At 36.9% G+C, this 22,241-nt stretch overlaps 1 long non-coding RNA gene across 5 annotated transcripts in view; it reads left to right on the forward strand.

Annotated features, from left to right (window-relative positions):
* The window catches only part of LOC123390419, a 331,180-nt gene that overhangs the window by 176,668 nt on the left and 132,271 nt on the right, over positions 1-22,241 (forward strand). For 2 of the 5 annotated variants that reach the window (XR_006604991.1, XR_006604994.1), the window contains one exon: positions 19,932-20,039. The exons of the other annotated variants lie outside the window; for them this stretch is intronic. This is a non-coding gene — a long non-coding RNA (uncharacterized LOC123390419). The remainder of the gene's footprint in view (positions 1-19,931; positions 20,040-22,241) is intronic. 5 annotated transcript variants of the gene reach the window in all.

Genomic DNA, 22,241 nt, shown 5'->3' on the forward strand with positions numbered 1-22,241 from the left:
ATACAAAGCACAGCCCAGAAACGCTAAAGTTTCTCTGTGTTTTTCGGCACAATTCTCTTTTCATGAAATGAACTCTTACCCACCAGAGCAGATAAACACCACACCAGCTCTTCATGTACACAGCCAGAGAAGGGCAAGCAATTTTTCAGCATCTGAGGTGCAGTTATCATCAGGTGTGTGTGTGTGTTTAAAGCATTTATCTAGTTTCTTTTGTTTCATGTTCACTTGGTGTTTCTTTTTTTTTTTAATATAATTTTTTATTTTTTATAAACATATATTTTTATCCCCAGGGGTACCACTTGGTGTTTCTTAAAAACAAAACAAAAGCTTCAAAAAACACAGGAGCAATATGGTAGGAAAAAAAAAAAACTAAAGAAAAACCAAAGAGTAGAAAATAAAAATCATAAAAAAAAAATCATCATCCAGGAATAACCATTTCTGGTCTCTTTTTACGCATTTGCTCCCGTTAATTTCTATGTGCAAACATACACAGTTTTATAAAGTTTGGATTTTAGTCAAACTGTTGGTGACCTGCTTTTCTCTTAATAATGTTTAGTGAACATTTCCATGTCCCCAAATATGCCACAGTGGTGTTGTTCTTAAGGTTTCCTGGACCTCTTTTACAGACATGCCTGAATATATTTAGCTATTACCCTGCTTTGTTCATTTTATTATGTTTTCAGTTTTCTTCTCTACTATGTAAGAATCAATACAGATTGAAGTTTAATGTAGTCTTCATTTTTCTTCTGATTCTTGTTATTTCATCTGTGTGCGTCCATGAACATACACATACACACACACATACATATATATATATATATGGGCATATATACACACACGCATTAAGCATAGCTTCTAAGTCACTACTAACATTTAGCTACATAGTTATCAACCCATGATCCCTTATATGGAAAATTTGAGGGCAGATGTGTTATTATGATTAAGAGTTTTTAGCCTTTATAGAGTGTGTGTGCCATGTAGTCTGTGCATTGCTGGCGGGATCTGAGGCAATATCCAGAAATCAAGCTTACAAATATTCTAAAATAATACTTAGGAGCACTCACACTAAATGGTTAAATTAGTTCATGTAATTTGAGTCATATTTTGCCACCACAGGATTTTTGGAATTATCTTATGAAAATATTTGGTTTTCAGATCTGTTTGGGTTTTAGAATTGTGGGTAAAAGATTGGAAACCTGTAGTACTGATAACATGCATTTCAAATGCGGACTGATATTTAGAGTCAAATGATGAAACTATAATGCAGTTTACATTTTATACTTTCTTATTTCAATAAAATAATATCAAACGTTCCTGGAGGGGAAAATCTACTTAATATACCTCTTTTCTTTTTCTCTAAATTTGGTCTTACGAAGGTGCACAAAAATTCTTCCTGGTCTAAATCTAATTGAAATCACAGGAGCTTTTGAATTTCTTAAGGACTACCTCTTTCTCGCTCCCTCCCCTTCCCTATTTCTCTTTCTTTCTTCCTTTCCGTTCTTCCTCCCTTCCTCTCCTCTCCTCTCCTGTCCTTTTTTTTCTTTCCTCTCTTTCTCTTTCTCTCTCCCCTTTCCCTCCCCTCTCTTCCCTTCCTCCTCCTTCCTTCCTTCCTTCTTTCTTGGCAATTAGCCCCAATCTAGAATAATCAAATTTTGTATTGCACATACATCTTTCAGTTTCGGAGTTATTTAAGGATACTGAGCAAAACATAAAGACGACTAGCAGGTAGGAGAACAGAAAACCCAGTGAGTGAGATTCTAGCTGCATGACACGGTCAGGACAGGACTTAAGGGAAGAGCCCCACCTACCACACGGTGGATGGAGCCCTCATCACGAATAAGATGCTCACCCCTGGGGTCATACAAACTTGTGTCTACCGGGGGATCTTGCAGGATATGTAGACAGGGATCCTCTAGCTGCTGGAGGTAATAATCCCCAATAAATGCCTGTAAGCGCAATGTGAGACAACCCAGGCGTAGCTCTTCTGAGCACCTCCAGCAGCAGCGGCAATAACACGCAAGGAGAACAAGGCTCTGTGTTGCTTCTTTGTGGAGCAGTTCCCCGGTCCAGGCTGCAGCAGAAGAGTGAAGTTTTCCAATCCAGAAGAAATGAATGGAAATCCTAATACTTTTTGGGTTGAAGTGAAAGAAGTTCAAATGGGCAAATGGCATTTCCCCCCCTATACCCTATATCCTATGGATCAGGGAGATTCGATGACTGCTCTCTATTTATCCATATATGGTTAAGAGCCCATGGCTCTTTAAGTAGCTTCTCTGTCTCGGAATTGCCAACTTGGAACACCATTATTTCCATCTAAAACATTAAAATGTCTCATAAAAAATAAAGGATATTACAGCCCTAGTATCTTATTTCTTTAAGGGGGGTGCTGTTGGACCCCAAACCAAGATTTTTGAATTACTATTAATAAATATACAAATCTTATCAATCCAAATGTAAATAAATAGATTGCATTTTCCAAAGGGAAAAGTAGTGATACAAATGTTATCATATTGTTATTATATATTAATGTTATTATTATTATTATTATTATTATTATTAGGTCCTGTTATCTCTAGCAGGATTTTCTGTCTGAAATGGCTGTGATCAGTTCTGAAAGCAGGGGAGTCTACAGCCTGATGACAGGTCAGGAATTGGCAGAGCCCCAGGGGCACACTCTAGGAAGTATCCCAGGGACAGATGTGAAATTAAAAAATGGAAAAACAGTTTTTTGGTTTTTTATTTTGTTTTTTGGCCTTCGTTCACTGTCCTGCACATTAAAGTCTGTAAGCGTTTTAGCAGGCATGCAGGTTTTGTGAAATTTAGATGACAAATCAATGGAAGTTTGGCCTCTTTCTTCATAGGAAGCATATGATCGTTGAGGCAGAGGGAAAAAACAAACATGTAAAGACAACCTCAAGTCAATAAAATACACGGTTCGTTACATATGATTAGTATGTAAGTTATGGCAGGAGTAATGTTCAGGCTAAGGAATTATCTTTGAAATGCAGACAGGGCAACTCCAGTTCATAACCGTCTCCAGGGGCTCAGGGCTGGAGGAGGAGAATCTCAAGGGGAGAGGACGGGACATGGGTAGCAATGTGGGCAGGAGAGGAGAGAGGTCATTCTAGGCGGAGAGGAGTGTTGAGTGACTAGGTGAGCTGTGCACAGCTGGAAAGACATCAGTGCTCCTATGTCTCCTCCTGCAGCAGTTTCCATGTTGTGTGCCATGAGTAATTTATCTTTGGGTCTTCAAAGTAATTTGATTTCATTATTTTTGGAGGCACAGTCTTTGTTAAAAGGCACACCAGTAAGTAACTTCCAAAAAGGTATTAAATTAACTGTATATTATTTACCGCAAGTACATTTCTCTGGCATAAATCTGCCTGATTTATGCAGCAGGATGAGAAAACAGTTTATTGCCATTATATATTGTTTAGGGATGAAGGTTATAATCTGTCACAATATCTCTTTGAGTCCAAATTCTGGCTAATTAATTCTTTTTATGATGATAAATTTCATTTTATGCTTCACTTGTATTATATTTTCTCTCATAAAATATAAATGTAATAAATGTAATAATAAATGAATATAATAAATATAATATGAACAAATAATTATTTTATGATTCACTTTTATTATATGATTCATATTTTAGTGGGTGTTTCTGATTATGTGTTAGCTTTCCTAATATTTATTTTTAAAAAAAAGATTGCTGAATTGATTGTGATTAAGGTATAGTGTGGGGTTTAAGAACAGATCAGAAAGCCTGGGTGGGATTTCAATTGCGGGTTCACCGCTTGCAGCTAGCTCGATCATTCGGGCAGGTTGCTTAACTTCTCTAGACCTCAGTTTTCTTATTTGTGTAATAGAAATAGTAATAGTACCTACACTTGCTCTGAAGGCGAAATGAGATAAGTAAGACACGTGTGGTTGCACTGCCTGACCTATGAGATATTTTCAATATGTGCTGATTAATTTCTCTTGTTATTGTGAAGATGTTAACTACGATGCCTTTAGTTTCAGCTGCTATAGAATCTAGTGACTTTACCAATGATTTCACTTCTTTGAGTGATGTTTTCTCCAGTTGCACAATTTTGCTAGAGGGTCTTTCAGTTTCCTTAGCTGGAAAGTACTATGAATCCAGTCTGCGTTTCCAAAAGCCATTCAACAAAATCCTCAAGTGAAAAGAGAAATTTCCTAGAATAACATAACAAGTACATTTTGAAATTTGGCATTTTTTTTTCTGGGTTAAGAAATGTGATTAGATAACTAAAAATTATTGGGGTTACAGTAATACAAATGTAAACTCTCAGTATCTGTGGAGAATGGGTTTGTTGAGGCTAGCTACTGAATATGCGCTAGCTACTGAATATGCGCCATTCCTTGCAGATTGTCCCGATTCCTTAAGAATGTGGACATTCAGAATAAACTGTGTTAATACCTTGAAATGTCTTGGTTAATATTGTTATTTATCATAGGCCATATTTTCTTATTATAGAAAGAACAGCCCCTCAGTGGTAACTAAGAAAGCCTTCATTTGGAGCTATTTTGGGGAGTGATTTGTTTTAAACAAAATATTTTATTAAAATAAATCAATCATCACATGAGGAACAAAACTACCATCCACAGAGTCATTAAGCTTAGTGGGGTGTGTGTGGACTTTGGAATCAAATGACGCAGGTTCATTTCAGAATACCCCTTGCTGTCCTGTTGGGTAAGTTGCTTAACCTCTCTATACGATCCTTGCTGTCTTTGAGAGAAAAAAAAGTTATGCATATATAAATAAATTAAAAATATATTAAACAGCTTTATTGGGATATAATTCACATTGCATACAACTTGCCTATTTGAGTTGTACAAGTCAGAGTTTTGCAATGTTTGCCACAACCAATTTTAGAACATTTTTACTTCCTCAAAAGAAATCTCACGCCCGGTAGTAGTCACTGTCTGTTCCCCAAACCTCATCAGTCGTAGGCAGCTACTTCCCTACTGTCTTAATAACTTTGTTGATTCTGGATATTTCATCTGAGTGAAATCACGTGAAATATATCTTTTGTGTCTAGTCTCTTTCATTTAGCATAGTAGTGACAAGGTTCATCTATGTTATAGCATTTATCAGCAGTTAATTCCTTTTAATTGTCAAGTAATATATCTTGGATGGATATATTGTATTTTATTTACCCAGTCATCAGTTAATAGATATTTGGGTTATTTCCACCTTCTGACTATTTATAAATTTCTCTCCAAGTTTTTGTATAAACTTGTGTTCTCATTTCCCTGGAGTACATACCTAGGGAGTGGAATTGCTGAATCATAAAACAGGGTAACCCTATGTTTAATCTTTCAAGGAAGTGCCAGGTACTGCACCGTTTTCCATCCTTGCCAGCCGTGTACATGGGTTTCGATTTCTTTACAGCCTCACCAACACTTGCTATTACCTGTCTTTTTGACTATAGCCGTCATAGTGGTGTGAAGTGGTATCTCATCGTGGTTTTCATTTGCATTTCCCTGATAGTTAATAACCTTGAGCATCTTTTATGTGTTTTTGGCCATTTGTATGTCCTTGGTTAAATGTCTATTCAGATCCTTTGTCCATTTGTAAATTGGATCATTTCTTTAATATCATAAGTTTGAGATAATTGTCTGAGTACATTAAGTAATTAGAATGGCATCTGGTATACAGTAGATGTGCAATAATATTAAGTATTAGTATTATAACCTCATTTAAACTATGCTATTTAACTTAAAAATCTACAAAACTTAAAGGCTTTATTGTGAGAAAAAGAGATGACTAAGGGAACTCAACTGCAAAGAGGAAATGAACTTGATTTTTATTGTTCCTTAGTCAATGTTTAATTGTTTTCTCCCCAGGGATTATTGTAATGGACTTAATTAAAATAAATTAATAAGAGTTTTTGTACTCTTCCTTCTTTAAAATAAATCCAACTTAGTAGTTGAAAGCCATCCTAAAAATAAACTATTGCTATATAGAATAGAGAAAAGCAATTTAATGAATAGATTTGTTTATCATGATAAGAAGATTTTTAATAATGGAAAGGAAATGCTCACTTTATGTATATATGTTAAAAATATAAGCTATTCTGAGAGCGAACTGTTTCACTTTAATAATTGCAACAAGTCTTTTTCTTACTATTTCAAGTTATGAGATGTTTCATTTCTATTTTATAAACTCAGAACAAGATTCTTTTTGAGAACGCTGACACATCATGGAAGGCATAGATTAAAGTCATGTTTACAGATGCAAGTTCTATCATTTTTAAAATAAAATAGGATATTTTCATTTTTAGCAAAATCATTTCCTGTATAACCATTATGATCACAGAAAAGAAGATGGAATGAACATTTGGAGTCATAGAAGGTAAACAGGAATAGCCATTAGCTGCTAATGGAAAAAAGTTCAGCAGGGGCATTAAATCTGTATTACAGAGCCACCAATTTGTATTTTATCATATTGATAATGAATGCCAACATTACCGTTGAAATGAAACTAGGCATTTTCCCTTTAATCCCAATAGAGAGTTTAAATCAATAATGCCCACATTATCCATCTATGTGCATATCTCTATATGCACATGTACTTTTAAACTACAAAATCATATAATGTGTTTCACTTTCATTTCAAATCTTTAACACAGTGATGTACTTCTCTGTTCTTCCAATCAATTTATTCTGTTAGTGTTTTTCAGCATTTTAAATCCCTGAGCTAAGTCAATAATGTTGATTACTTACCATAAGCACTGTAAACGCTATTCTAATACAGGTTATTTGCAATTTGACATCCTCATCTATATGCATTATTCTGCTAGGAAAATTAAATGAAACCCTTGATTTAGAATCTGAAACACTTAGAAGTAATGATCCTGTTTACTGATTGACTGAAGTTGTGGTTTTTAAGCACTACTTAATAGAGGAAACAAAAAGCAATATTCAAATAAAATGGAAGCATCTGAGTTACTTTAGAAAGCATTCATAGTCAAAAAATAATAGACTTTTATTTTATTTTTCCCTGCTTATGCTCAGTGCTGGTTAGCCAACGTTGTTATTTAGCTCAATATTATAATCCCATTTTTTTTGAGACACACAATCTTTCCAAACTGAAATTTAATGAATCCTATCTAAAAGCAATTCTGAGATTAGAAAATTATTTGCATAAATCAAGTTTTCCGTTATATATTTGTTGAAAATGCATTATTGAAGTGTACTTCTAAAATATCTTTAATATGTATTTTTTTTAAAAGGGTTAGTTTTACATACACTCTAACTTATCTTTTACAATATTATGTATATGACAGTGCAGGGGCATTTGTCATAGATCTCCTTCTTTCTGAGTTTAGTGAGATAATGTGATGTTTAAGGATATTTGTAGAAATTTTCATAAAAAAATAAAATTACAGAAACCCCTTCCTTGAAAATTGAAGCAACATTGAAAATACTTTTGTCTTCTTTATCTTCTGTCTGTATAGTTGGTCTCAGTCCTCTCTTTCAAATGGGAATACCCTCTAAAACCAACCAATCACATTTCACTACACCAGGGGTAGATGGATATTTAACATTTGACTTAGTTTCATGGTGCTACTGAAAACTAGAAATGAATAAACTTATTTCAGAGAAAACAAAATAAAAATAAAGCTCCCAAAGTATAGCGTTTCAAGTTGAACAAAATGTAAATAACAAAATAACGGAGGAATCATAAAATAGTATTTGAAATCTATTTGATTCTAAATAATTTCTTGTATAAGGGATTAATTTACATTGAGTTGAACATTTGAGTTTTCTGATATTTCCAAATAGTAAAACATCTTTGTCCCTAAGACCTCTATCTTCCAGTTGAAGTACATTAGACAAAATAGAGGTATTATGCATTATTTTGATTATATGCTGCCATGAAAATTAAGTAGACTATCAAATACTTGAAATAATTAAAATACTAATCAGATATTAAAACCCCAGATAGATTCTCATTTCTAGATTTGTAATATCTAGAAGTAGTTTTATTTATTTTTGTTGTCAATTTCATTAATTTTACTTTAATTTTTTAGAAAGTAGCAAAGACATAAAGAAAATTCGCATACAGTATTTACGTTTGGGCAATCATAAAGAAATTATGGCTAGATAGTCTTCAGGAGGATACCTTCAAGTGAAATAGGCAGTTTTACCTTAGAGCAAACAAACAGTAAACATTCCTACTCTCTCTTAATAGGCTGCTGTAAAGATTAAAGGAAGAACTTTAATATGGCAAAGTGGAATGAAGGTTCACTGAGTCAGGGAGCGACAGACAAAAGTTGTCATTGAACTTTATCTGTAATGTATAATGTTGGAAGGATTTGAAGGACAATTTTGCTTTGCCTTTTAATGTACTACTTGTTCAGTTGGACATTCAAGGGAGATATAGCCTTAGAACAAGAAGCTGGAATTTAAAGTACATGCTATATAAACAAACATGTATGTGTATGTGCATATATATTTAATTTTGAAAACATTGGGTCAAGAAAATAAACTTCAAGAAAATAACTTGAATAAATACATGGCTTTCTAAAACAATTCAAAAGTTAAACAGTGTAAATTAGGACATGCTTTACACACATACACACATGCATGTGTAAAGCATATTTCCAATTTCTAAACTGGTGGGTCAAGAAAATGAAGGTTTAGTATAAATAAGTCAAACATTTTTAAACTACAATTCAGGAGTTAAACAGGTTAAATTAGGACATGCTTAGTGGATGATGACAAGTATTTCTTTTCCACACTATTAATGGAAAAAAAATAAGATAGGAGACACCTAACTGTGTCCTTTTAGGCTTTGGAAATGCCTGTCGGGGTTCTGTATTTTGTTGAGTACTTAGAGTTGGTCAACACCTAGACATGATAAGGAGATTAAGTCCTGATTAAACTCCTATCAGTAGAATTCAGATCCCTGATCTGGCAGTACGGGAACACTAATCAAGTGCTCTTGTCTGTCTGTCATTGGCTCAGTATCAGATCCAATCAGTCACCCTTTCCTCTCTTCCAAACACAGCTCCTTCAACTTTGGTTGTTTATAAGTTAAGTTTGAAAGTGCTTGTCTCAGCTAGGTGTGTGGATTCCATCTATCTGTGCTTAGGTGAGATGATGGCATGGAATAATAAGGACAAATCCTAGGCTAGAAGATGCCTATAAAGATTAAGTTATTTCCACCCTTGCCCAACAATTAGCAATGCTAGACTGTTTAGCAGAGATCAATTGTAATTGAGGAACTGAGAAAGGGCAATAAACAAATTACTAGTGCTTTCACCAAAGTCTGAAGCCTGTTGGTTTACAGAACCTCTGTTATTTAATCCAGAAGCCCTGGAGGTTGTAAATTATCCATTACAGTTGTCACTAGGCCCTTAAACAGAAGTTATATACTTGTTTAAAGACACAGGAAAAGAGAGTCTCCTGGTCTTTGTCTCCCACAAAACACACTGTATAGAGTTGGATCAATTTAAAATAAAACACTAATCTTTTCAAGTGTTGTAAAAAAAGTTTAGAGGGTCAATAGGATAAATAAGAAAATGTAATTGGGCCCGTTCTTCTAACTAAAAATCTGATCCAGAAGCTTCTTACCTATATTCTATCTGGAAGATTGCGCACCAGAATTTTACTTATGATTAATACTAGCCTTACTGGTGCGTGTTTGTTTGTTTGTTTTCAGTGAATGTGTATCATCAAAAAAAAGTAATTTTATGTGCAGAATGGATGAAGGTATATTAACAGGTGCTTTTTTGTTGTTGTTGTTTTGTTTGTTTTTTAACTTGTAACTTCACTGAGGTAGATATACTTTGTTTAATTTTCATAGAAAATATTTTATAGAGTACCTCCCATAAAGTAGCAAACTTAAGTTTCCATATTCTTTTTTTTTTTTAAGATTTTTATTTATTTATTTGACAGAGACCACAAGTAGACAGAGAGGCAGGCAGAGAGAGCCCGACATGGGGCTCGATCCCAGGACCCTGGGATCATGACCTGAGATGAAGGCAGAGGCTTTAACCCACTGAGCCCCCCAGGCGCCCCAAGTTTCCATATTCTTAATGGAAATTTCCTTTAGCTGAAGAAAACTCCCTTATATATGCTACAGTTAGTTTATTTAGTTGTGAATTTCCCTTTTTACTGACCAGAGGCTTCGCTCTAAGGACATTCATCCTTAATAATAATTTAGAAAGGCTAAAATAACTTAATTGATATGCTCCTTAGAAGTGTGTCAATAATTGTAATAGTAAAATGATAATATTTCCACAAATAAGCAATGGTATGCTGGATAAAGTCTATAGCATTGCTCAGCATATTCCTTCTGTGTTCCACAAAATAATACTTGAGATGTCACTTTTCTTTTATAAGTCATTAAAGAAGAGTTATCTGTCATCTCCAGCAAATTCTGCCCTACCCTTTGCTTTTATTTCCCCAGCAGATTTTTTTTTTAATATTTTATTTATTTATTTGAGAGGCAGGCAGAGAGAGAAGGGGAAGCAGGCTCCCCACTGAGCAGAGAGCCTCATGCAGGGCTCCATCCCAGGACTCTGAGATCATGACCTCAGCTGAAAGCAGAGGCTTAACCCACTGAGCCACCCAGGCACCCCCCAGCAGATCTTAATGGAAGAAAATTCATGGAAACGAGAAAAAACTTGGTGACAGAAGCAACCCTTTGGACTAGGGTGCAAAATCCTTTTCTCTACTTTGCACGGCAGGCTTTTCTCTTTCTTCTTTTGTTTTTTAGAAACCGTGTCCTCCCCATCCCCACATATTTTTTTTTCCCATCTAATATACAGACTTGCTGTTTATTGAAGTGTGAGTGTTGTTTGTTGAATGAAATCGGGAGTCACAACAGAATTGTGACAAGTCATCCTGGGAATAGACAATGCAAAGTACTACCAGAGTCTGCAACATAGATTTTTGTTTTATTACAGCAGAATAGAACAAGAAGTCCAAAGTAATTTTTTTAAAAAGAATAATTTCTGTGCTTTTGAATGTTGGCTATGTCTGGAGGGAAAAGTATAAACTGGATGTCAGCATGGCCAAGAAGGCTGTTGTAACCGCCAGAGGTCTTAATGGTGATGAGCGGCTGTACATTAAATTTAGGTGGGATGGGCCATGCTGATTACCAAGATAGTAGAACAGATTATGTGAACAGAGTGGGGCATTCTGTTGTTCTACTAATTACATATGAACCTCTTTCCTGGACCAAGGAAGGTGCCCATTGAATTAAATTAGTCATGCGAGTGCCATCTTTTCACTTTGGTTATATTATTTGCCCCAAATTATTGTCAAGTGGTTTCTGTGAACTACTTAAAGAGTCTCAGGAAGAAGTAAGATGCACATTTTACTGGCTATTGATGAAAAGCTTTTAACTATTCTGAGCAAAAAAGAGATGCGTTCCTCTTCTTTCTTCCTGCTTTACTTCCTCCTTCTCCTTTTTCTTCCTATAAAAGTAATAATAATGATGATGATGTTTATAAATAATAAGCAGTAATAGTAGTCTCTTTGTTTTTTATTTTTAAAATTTTTATTATTTTTTTATTTAAAAAATTTTAAAAAGATTTTATTTATTTATTTGACAGAGAGAGATCACAAGTGGGCAGAGAGGCAGGCAGAGAGCAGGGGAAGCAGGCTCCCCACTGCTGAGCAGAAAGCCTGACTCAGAGCTTGATCCAAGGATCCTGAGACCATGACCTGAGCCAAAGGCAGAGGCTTAACCCACTGATCCACCCAGGTGCCCCATTATTTTCTCTTTGAAAGTAACTAAGATTCTACATCCATTTTAAAAATAGGCAATCTTCAATTGCATCTACCATGGAAAATATTTTCCTTATCAAATAGTAATTTTACCAAATAAGTATTTCACGTGGTAGAGTTCAAATAGGTGAAGGAGAATTTCCAAACCAAATGCTTGTTTTATTCAGATGTGTTTTGATCATTGTGGCAAAGACTACCTTGTGGTATGAGCACAGCAAAGGATTCATTGCTATTAAGGCACAGTCCCTGCAAGGTGTTCTTATGGGTCAGCGACTTCTAATCACTAGCAATTGAGCAGACAGTTAGCATCAATTTGCCTGATTAGGCCATAAACAAACATTTAATACAGCAAAAGCTTCAAAAGTGTTCTTGGCTGATCTGTCCTGAGCATGCTATATTTGTCAACAGCTAAAGGTTAACAAAACTGGGGTGCCTGGGTGGTTCAGTCATTTAAGCATCTACCTTCTGCTCAGGTCATGATCCCAGAGTCCTGGGATCCAGCCCACATTGGGCTCCTTGCTGAGTGGGGAGCCTGCTTCTTCCTCTCCCTCTGCCTGCCCTTTCCCCTGCTTCTGCTGTCTCTCTCACTATCTCTCTATCAAATAAATGAATAAAATCTTAAAAAAAAAAGACTGACAAAACTGTATTTTCTTTTCTTTTTTTAAAGATTTTTATTTATTTGACAGAGAGAGATCACAAGTAGAGAGAGAGAGAGAGAGAGAGGAGGAAGCAGGCTCCCTGCCTAGCAGAGAGCCTGATGAGGAACTTGATCCCAGGACCCTGAGATCATGACCTGAGCCGAAGGCAGAGGCTTAACCCACTGAGCCACCCAGTCAGCCCCAAAACTGTATTTTCTTAATGACACAGTTTGACAATAAATTTTTTGCAATTTTAATTCTGAGACACCTGAATGGTATAGAGCATATACTAAAGCTTAAGGTGTCTCAAACACTTTGATCTTATGTGGAGACACCTGAATAGCATATCTGGTATTGATAGTTTATGATCTGTCTTCGTAAAGGAAAATATGATGTGTGTGACTATATACTGACACATAAGATAGAGATTTAGGTTGAGATAGTGACTTTACAACTCAATTTTTTAGTTGTGACATCTATACTGATTAATGAATTCAAGAAGATTTACTTAGTTGTGATTCATTAAACTCTCAGCATTGTTTGGTTCCCTAATTTAATTCTTAGTAACTTTTTAGACATTTTCATGCGTAATTGTGTTGATTTTTTTAAACTGAAAAATAACATTAAAAATCAACAAAGGATAAAAGGGAAGTAATTTGATTCATTTACTATGATTCTCTGCCTCATGGAAAGAGAACTAATAGCAAAACAATCTCAGAATTGACAAACTTTTATCTATAAAAATGATTTTAATCTGTTTGTTATTTATCTAGGGTGCTTTCATTCTTTGGTAAAATCCCCGATTTTTAAGAATAACATTATGATTCTAAATTCCAGGAAAGTTTTATGTTGCATAAAGAGAGACCAGTGATACTTTTTTTCTATATCAGGTGAGGCAGAACCAATTATTTGCCTCATGCTGGAGGAACCCTGGAATATCACTTCCCAGAATCCTATGAGACTAGAAGTTACTTTCCCTTGACATCCATTTCCAGCTCAGAGAAGACCAAGGTCAACCTCTAGAGCTGCCTGACATCAGACTGAATTCAGAGCTCGATAACCACAAACTTGTGGCAGAACCCAGTTCAGCCCCAATGGTCTGAGCTTCTTCTCACATACCACTGACCCTGAATTAAGAACTTAAGAATTCTTCCGCTTTACTCAGGTAATCTGAAATGTCTCCTTAACACTTTTTCAGTCAAGAGGTCCCAAAAGAAATGACACAGGGGACTCTATTCCTGAGCAGCTTAAGGAAATTTTTAACTATTGCTGCCTGATGCTAAAGGGAAATCTATGTTGTCAGTTTAATGGAAGATCAGAGGTGTCTCAGCAGAGGATCCAGAATTAGCCATCAAAGAACCAGGGTTACTTTTAACCCTCTAAGAGCTCAAATTCTCTCTCAAATAGATGGCACTGAGCCCCTTGGAAGTGTCATTCTTGGATCTCCAGTCTACCTTTTGGAATGACCTCCTATGTAGTGATTAGGGCAGGGAATGCAGCCACATCTTTTGACAAAGTCTCCAATGATACTTGTGTATCTAAATAAAATGAGGAGCCATCAGGATCTAGGATGGACATTTCAGAGGCTTTCTTAGATATTCTGGAGAAAATAAGGGTTTTTATTCAGGACTTCTTTGTTAACTTGTCAAAATGTTGAGCTGTATATTTTGGCTAATATCCTCTGGAAAGTCCGTCCTCTATGTGGGTGATGGCTCAGCTACAAAGAGGACCAGAGGGAGCTGGGAAGGTCATTTAAAATGAATTAGAAAGCTACTCGATGCCAAACACTATGCTAGGTGATTCTCACAACTCTATCATGTCTTCATTAAAGAAAGGGGATAAAAAAAATCCCCAAACTTTATGACTCTAATAGTGATCATAAGAAACAAAAATACATTTGATGTTAAAGGAAACGAAACTAGATAGCTCACAATCAAACTCTTAAAACCCTCTTAACATACTGTTAGATCAGGGATTTTATAAACTCACATCATTTTGCTGCTGGCAGTTACTTTAGGTCTAAGTTGAGCTTGAGAGCAATGATGCAAATCCTTCCTCCTGATCTTGCTGAAGTCCCTGTGGGGATTTGACTCTCTTTAGAGAAATGAGGGGTAGCTTGTTGAGCCTGGAGAAAAGCCCCTGTGTGAGGAGTTTGTGAAAATCCCAAGGGTGAGGATGTGAAACCTGGAGAAGATGGGTTTAGTATGACTTTAAAACAGAGCTGGTATCAGACAAAGTATCAGGGTTGGTAAAGGCTTCTTCTGACAGATTTTTTGATGGCAAAGTCTATGTTATTTTAGAATGGGAATAGTGGCTAACCAAACCTGCCTGATATTACTCCGTCCTTGATAGTAAACCTTCCTGCTCAAAAGTTGCTGTATGTACCTAGGAAGTCAGATAGGGTCAGCAACTGGGCAGAAGAGAGTGTGGGTCTCGCAGAATCCCCTCATGTGAGAGTTTTTGATTCTGGACACAATGGCTATGCTAAGCTAGGAAACAAATTCACCAGAGGTAAGGACTTCATCCCTCCACTGTGTCACAAGTTCTGTTGTGATTCAGTGTAAAACATGCTCTACTGCCGTCTCAGAGCAATGAGAGGCGTTGGATTGTAGACTGTGAAATTGACCCATCTTGGTGTTGCTGAAATGGTAAGAACTCCAAACTCTTTTCTCGAAGATGTCAAGCTCAGTCTCTGCACACAAAAGGGATAGTGTGGCAGCATTAGATTTACTCTCTTGATCTGGAATCTAATAAGGCTCTATCTCAACATAAAAGACGGTATCATCATCTGGAACACCAGGAGTTATTAAAAATTAATTTCATAGTTTTTACAATATTTTTCTGCTGTAAGAGAGTAGACTATCAGACCACGTTTCCGGAAGGGAGCATCAAAATCAAGGCAGAATTAGGATGGAAAGTTCCCGTGCAAACACTGTGCTCTTGGGACTCTGCCATTTATTTCTTCTGCTGTGGCTGAGTGCATAATCACTCCCAACCTCACTGGTCACATTTTAGATTTAGATCTCATTTACATAATATATAAGCATGCAGAAAACATCCTAGAGGGCAAGTAAGCGCATCAAGAGAGAATGAGAGATGAGTGCCTAGGTGGCTCAGTGTGCTAGGAGTCTGTGTTTGGCTGAGGTCATGATCCTGGCGTCCTGGGATCAAGTCCAGCTTTGGGCTCCCTGTTTGGTGGGGAGTCTGCTTCTCCCTCTGACCCCCTACCCCTGCTCACGCTCTCTCTCTTGCAAAAAATAAATAAATAATTTAAAAAGAGATTGAGAAAAAATACTGAAAATTATTCTTCTGTTCATTTTACTTGTCTTTTTTTGGACCTAATTTGGAGAGCTAGCTAAGGTACCAAATAATTTTTCTCACAAGCCCTTTAAGATAGAACATGTCCAGTAGACTAAAGTTTAATCCAGTTACTTTCATTCATTTCGAGTGTGTAAACTACTCTGTGGATTCTGTCTTCATGAATATAATTTCTAATGTGTTTGGAAAGTTCCTTGGGGGATGCTTCAACATGAGCAAGTTATTTCAGAGCACTCACAGCTACTAGGTTCTGGAAAATGCCATCTGCTCAGCTTTTAACTATTCTTATTAGTTAAGGACAATGGTAATGCTTAGTCAATCCCGGTCCCTTTTTAGAATGTTACCCTACATTTTTTTTTTTTTTTTTTTGGCATGTTTCAAGAGTTTTCATCCATATCATGGTGTCACATTTTTGTGACCAAAAAGGAGTAATAAAATTTTCTGGATTTACGCCAACAAATAAAAAGATCTAGGAATTACCAGAGGTCTCCAGACTTCAGATTTCTTTCTTTCTTTTTTTTCCTTTCTTTTCTTTTCCTCTTCTTCTCTCTCTCTCTCTCTCCCTTTTTTTTTTTTTTTTTTTTTTTTGGTGTCAACCAGAGAAGGTTAGAAGCTAGAGGAAAGAATATTGTAAGAGCAAATCCTTAGGCAAGTAGTGGCAAAATCCTTGTCCTTGAAGCTTATATAAATAACTTTCTAGTGTTTTTTTAACCTTTTCTCTCCCCTCCTCTGTCCCCTCAGCAATGAGGCATGTCACTCCACTCGTTCACATCCATCTTTTTTTATTGATGTCCACTTTGGTGTCTGTACAGGTCATCAATTTTGCTGCCTCTTAGGCAGCCAGTGGGAATGGACAAGTTAAGTCACTGGACTTTGTGTGTCGAGCTTGAGGAGGAGGGAAAGGGAGGAAGTGTCAGCTTTCTTTAGCACTAACAGTCCCAATCAGATACTGGCACTGGGCCTCATAAATCTTGTGGCTGACCCAGGTGAACCCTGAGGCTCAGCGCTCACTGAAAACTGATCAGGCCTCTGCTTAGCTTAACAGGCCGTTCTCAGTGACAAGTGAAGGGTTCAACAAATGCACAAAACAGATATATATTAGTTGAAAAACTAATGGCTTTTAAAAGAATGTTTGACAATTGTTTAAGGCTGTCTGTAGATCCATTATACTGATAAACGACCTGCATGGTGTTTGACCAAAGTGGGGCTGGTTAGGAGGACACCAACTTAGAGTTTGTTTTTTCTTCCTCTCCTTTTTTTTTTTTCTTTTCCTTTCTCTTTTGGTCATCTAGGTGTGGACTCTGTAAGCAGCACATCCCCAGACTTGGGAAAATACCTTGCTGCTTACATTTAACCTTGCCGTCCAAGTGGAATTAAAAAGATTCTGAGGCTGCCCTCAGTGACCTGCAATTGACCGCTTGAACTTCTAAGTTAGGGTCAGTTGGGGCCCAGAATAAGAGGTCAGAAGCTGGTCAGCTTTCTCTAGCCCTAACATGCTGAATGGGAAGACTTTATGGCTGTGATTTATGCAATCTGCTGAGACAGGTTAAGGAGACCTTAAAACACACCACGGGGCTCACTTGCACGGGGACACCCTCCTCTTGGAAAATAAATTCTGATTGTCCAGCGGGAAATCTCTTGGGGATACGCCTTGAAGTATTTTACCCTCTGTGTCTACAGATTCATTCCCACACTCGACCCCTGAACGTGACAGGGTTAGTGTTTCCAGATTTATTTAAACAATACAAATGCACCAAATGAAGCACTTTCAAACCTGATTAATTGCAAAGGCAGAATAACCATTGGTAATGAATTATTTGGGGGGAGCAGTAAACTCCTACAAAAGTTAACTCCTAAATCAGTTGCTTCAGAGGTCCAAACACAAAAAAAGCTACGATATTTAAACCTTCCCAAAGAAAATATATTAGGATTTGTGTTTGCCTTTGAAGCTTGGATCCTGTGAACTGTATCAAGTCCTTTTCTGGATAACATAGATGAAAATTATGATGTTTTTATTGAAAGTACCTTTAGAGCTCTTACAAGATAAGCTTCTGCTTCTAGTCTGCACAGTGGAGTCAGAAGCAGATCGACCCTCAGGATTTCCACTTTTACAGAAATTTGCAATGTGTCACCTTCTTTGTTCGGCTTCCACATTGGTTAGCAAACCAACAGTCTGGTTTTTGCGATGCAAGTCATGATAGAGCCATGAATGTCAGTTTTACTCAGCCTGGAAGCAAAGAGTTGAACCCAGGTCTTTTACAGATGAAAAGCTACTTGGCACTATAAACCTTTAAGCTACCTTTCTGCTTTTTTCACAGGGCATTTAGTGCTTCTGTGTGCATATGCCTCTACCCCTCAAATTGGCTCTGATTTAATAGATGCAATTCATGAGGTATTAGTCTGTAATGTGGTCTAATTTCATTTGGTAAATGAGAGAAAAAGATAAAACTGTGGAAGAGCCTCACTCTGAAAAATAGCTAGTGTGTAACATTCAGCAGCTCTTTTCTGTGGGGGTTTAAAGACACACTTTAAGCAAGCCATATGCATGCCCCAGCTAGGTGTTTATGTGTGTAACTGGGAGGACTCGCTGAGTCACCTGTCAGCTGGTTGGGTAACTCATAGCCAACCAAGTTTTGCATATAAGCTTATGTCAGGACAAACGCAAAGGTTAGAAATTCATAAACGCTATAAAAACTTTTCTTTATTTTTTATTTATTTTTTTAAAGGTTTTTATTTATTTATTTATTTGACAGAAAGAAATCACAAGTAAGCAGAGAGGCAGGCAGAGAGAGGAGGAAGCAGGCTCCCTGCTGAGCAGAGAGCCTGATGCGGGACTCGATCCCAGGACCCTGAGATCATGACCTGAGCCGAAGGCAGCGGCTTAACCCACTGAGCCACCCAGGCGCCCCTATAAAAACTTTTCTACACAAATATTTAGCTGATTGACCTCGAGACCTCTTTGTTTTCCCAAGGTCACATTGATTTTTCTTTCTCTGTCTTTGACACTACCCAATGTTGAATCTTCTTGAAAATAGGACCTAGCTATAAAAGGTAGATCTTTAACGCACCTAGAAAAGCCTCTTGTATATTTTTTGAAAAGATGTTAAGATTCTATTGTGTGGGAAGAGAGGGAAGGAGAGGACCCGCCATCTTGTACACCTTACTATAATGTTTTGCTTCTGGTGTTAGAAAACTGATTCTCATTCAGGTTAGAGCTCTTGTAGATGTGAATGGGGACTGTTATGTGTTACTCAAGGAAAGTTAAGGAAACGACAAGAGGCTTCGAACAGGCCCTCTCCCCTCAGATCAGACTGTCATAGCCTTTGTCTTCTCAGCAGAACAATTGACTTTTGCCAGTGGGTTCCCACACTTTAGTGTGGTTAAAATGTTGTTTTCCTGCTGCATTTAATCTGTTGTAAAAAGAGTATCTTCATTCTTGAACAATAAAAATTAAAGCTAATGTTCCCAGTTCACTGTAAATAGCTTTTTGGAAACTCAGTTAATTAAATCTTCCATTATGAAGTATTTTCTATTACTAGAAGAAATTAAAAGTAGACAGGGAGCACAGGGCAGCCATTAATGAGGTTACTGAAGATACAAAGGGAGGCTGCATTATGAGATTGGCTCCAGAGAAAGTCTGTGGTTAAGAAGATCCCTAAAGGAACGAAGACTCAGTGTACCAATGATCACTATTGATCAATTAGTGTTTTTGAAAGCTCCTGTAGCAGTCAATGAGCAGTTTTGTCTTTTGCCCTTGGCACTAGCTGTCGATTGATTCACGGGTGACCTTGTTAAAAATAAACAGATAAACACTGAAAACGTGTTAGTGAGTAAAGAAATAGGGATTTGGTGTACTCTGTAGTATGACCTTCTTAAGGGCAGTTCAGTCCTTCCCATTCTGCATGGACTAAACCTCCTCAACTTTCTGTGTTCTTTAATCTATGCCAACTCAGTCTGTGGGATTTCCTCATCACTTGTGTTCAAAACCATTTCTATATTGACGAATATTTGGAAGAGTTGAGTCCTTTCCAATTGCTTTTCCTGCCAACTCTGCTGGGGTTTTCTCTCTTTGGGTTAAAATTAAAATATAAAAATATGGTCTTGTTTTCTTATCATCACCAATAATTTTTGCAATCTTAAGAACATTAACTTTAGGTATTATGGCCAAATTCCAATTCAAACAACATGCAATTTGTTTTTTTCCAGAATGCAAGCAATATAAATTTACTGAGAGAAAATGGTTGTCTTCTTAGTCTGCTGTGAGGCATTACTGGCAATAAATAATTGGCCATTATGTTCCAGACCTAAGACACAGTAAGTCGCTTACTCCTATGTTTGGCAGTTGGCTTTCTTCAACAGCTGTGGGTCACCAACAGGGGCTGTGAGGATTGCTTCTCTTGGTACCTTATGGATAATGTCTCCCCTTGTATATTTCTTAGCTCTGCAGTTCTAGGCTCTTATATTTAACTTATCGCCAAGAGATGCCTAACGAAGGAGAAAGTGCTTAAACTGATAGAAGGCTGATTTTCCTAGAAAACCAATTAAGTAATTGCAATAGAAATATTTTTATTAATATACCAATTCAATATTTTGAAGGTCTACAATCACAAAGACAATATCCTCATTCTTTCTTTATGTAGCCTGGACAATAGTTTGATAATACTTTTCATCATTTATTCTTACTGAATAGTAAGAACCAATACATGAAAGCTTCCCCATGCTTACTAACTGTTTTTTACCTATATTAACTCTTAATCCTTGTAACAACTCTATTAGATAGTTACCACTCTTGTCTTCATTGGACAGATAAGGAAACTGAGGCACAGAAATGGTGAGGCTTGAGGATGGTCAATAATTGGTAACAGGATTTCAATTCAGGAAATCGGCCTTTGGAACCTGTGCTTATGGACGCTCTATGCTATATCAAATAATTAATCTACCTGGAGACAAAGTCAAACTGGGCTGGCTCTAGGCAAAATGACACAAGCTACCTCACACCTTTAGTGTCCTTTCCCAGTACCCTTCCCTTGTATTCAGGAGCAATCTTTTCTCCATCTGTTTAGTTCTCTGCTAGCTAGCTAGCAAGAAAGAATGTAGTATTTATCATTTATCCATTGACTAAATCCATTACACCATGATACCTTCTTTTAAGAAATATATATTCATTCATTTATTCACTCCACAAATATTTGTTGAGACTTTATTGTGTCCAGAAGCCATTTTTTCCTCCTTTCTTTTCTTCCTTCTTTCCTCTCTCCCTTCCTCCCTCCCTTCCTTCTTTCCTTCCTTCCCTTCTCTGTTCCCCTGTCTCTTTCTCTGTCTCTCTTCTATCTTTCCCCTGTCCCTAACTCTCTTCCTTCTCTCCTAAAGAAGTCCAGCAACTCCTGGATGGTTCAATTGGTTGAGCATCCAACCTTTGATTTCGGTTCAGGTCATGACCCTGGGGTCCTAGGATGGAGCCCCACATCAAGCTTCATGTTCACTGGGGAGTCTGCTGGAGGATTCTCTCTCTCCCTCTGACCCTGGCCTGCTCAAATACTCTCTCTCTCTTTAATAGATAAATCATAAAAAAAAAAGAAGTCCAGGCCTCAACAAACAAGTAGAGGACATGCAAGGTCTTCTCTTTGCTTTTGAACGCAGCAAGGAGTAGGGGCCACCTGGCAAAGATAATACCTCCAGTCAGACTCGTCATCCTCTCTTCATTGAAGTCTCTTTGCTTTTGAAATTCTGCTAAAGTACAGACTGGACTCAAGGTAAACCATCTTAAACCATTTTGGTAAGACGGAGACCAATAGGGTCAGGCAATCACTCACTCCACAAGGACCAGATAGTGTTAATCCCTTGAGAATCTTAAAAAACACACACACAGGTCACTCTGAAGCCTTTGCTAAATCCTCTTGATTTTAGAAGCTTAGATTCATAGACCTGGCAGACAAGCATTTCATTCAAAGTATACCAAATACAATGATTTCCCAGAACTGGAAGGGTACTTGCCCTAATCTTAAGGGAATGATGGAGGATTTTTATTAGTGTGATATAGTATTCTAGTGTATTGCTTTTAGCTGTGCATTTTACATGCACAATTTCAAGTGAAAAGTTAATTGAAACTATCATATTTTACCAAACTTTTATGGCAGCTATCCAAAGCATGAATCACTTCATTTGAAATAATCCCAGGTTTGCAACAAGATTTGTGCTTTTAATGAGCTTGGTTGAAACCATGGATTTAATGTAGAATCAATTGAGTTAAACTTCATGCTTTTTCTGATCTTGTTGTAAATGTTTTTTATAGTTCTAATGCTTAAGAGACTTTTGTCAAACTTTTTGGTGACAAGTAGATCAAAAAACCCACAGTTATTTGGCTCTATCCTTCTCCAGAGCTGGCAGAGAACAGGAATTGCAGAATGCAATTGGCAGAGCCAAATATACACAGAGACAATGTAATAACATTTCAAAAGGACAATTCCATGGGGTTCTTTGTTGAAAGCATTATTTTGTCTGCTTTCAGTGATTTAC

This window comes from Mustela putorius, unplaced genomic scaffold, assembly GCF_011764305.1.
Source record: "Mustela putorius furo isolate JIRA1106 unplaced genomic scaffold, ASM1176430v1.1 tig00537350_pilon_pilon_pilon, whole genome shotgun sequence".
NCBI classification, from domain to species: Eukaryota; Metazoa; Chordata; class Mammalia; order Carnivora; family Mustelidae; genus Mustela; species Mustela putorius.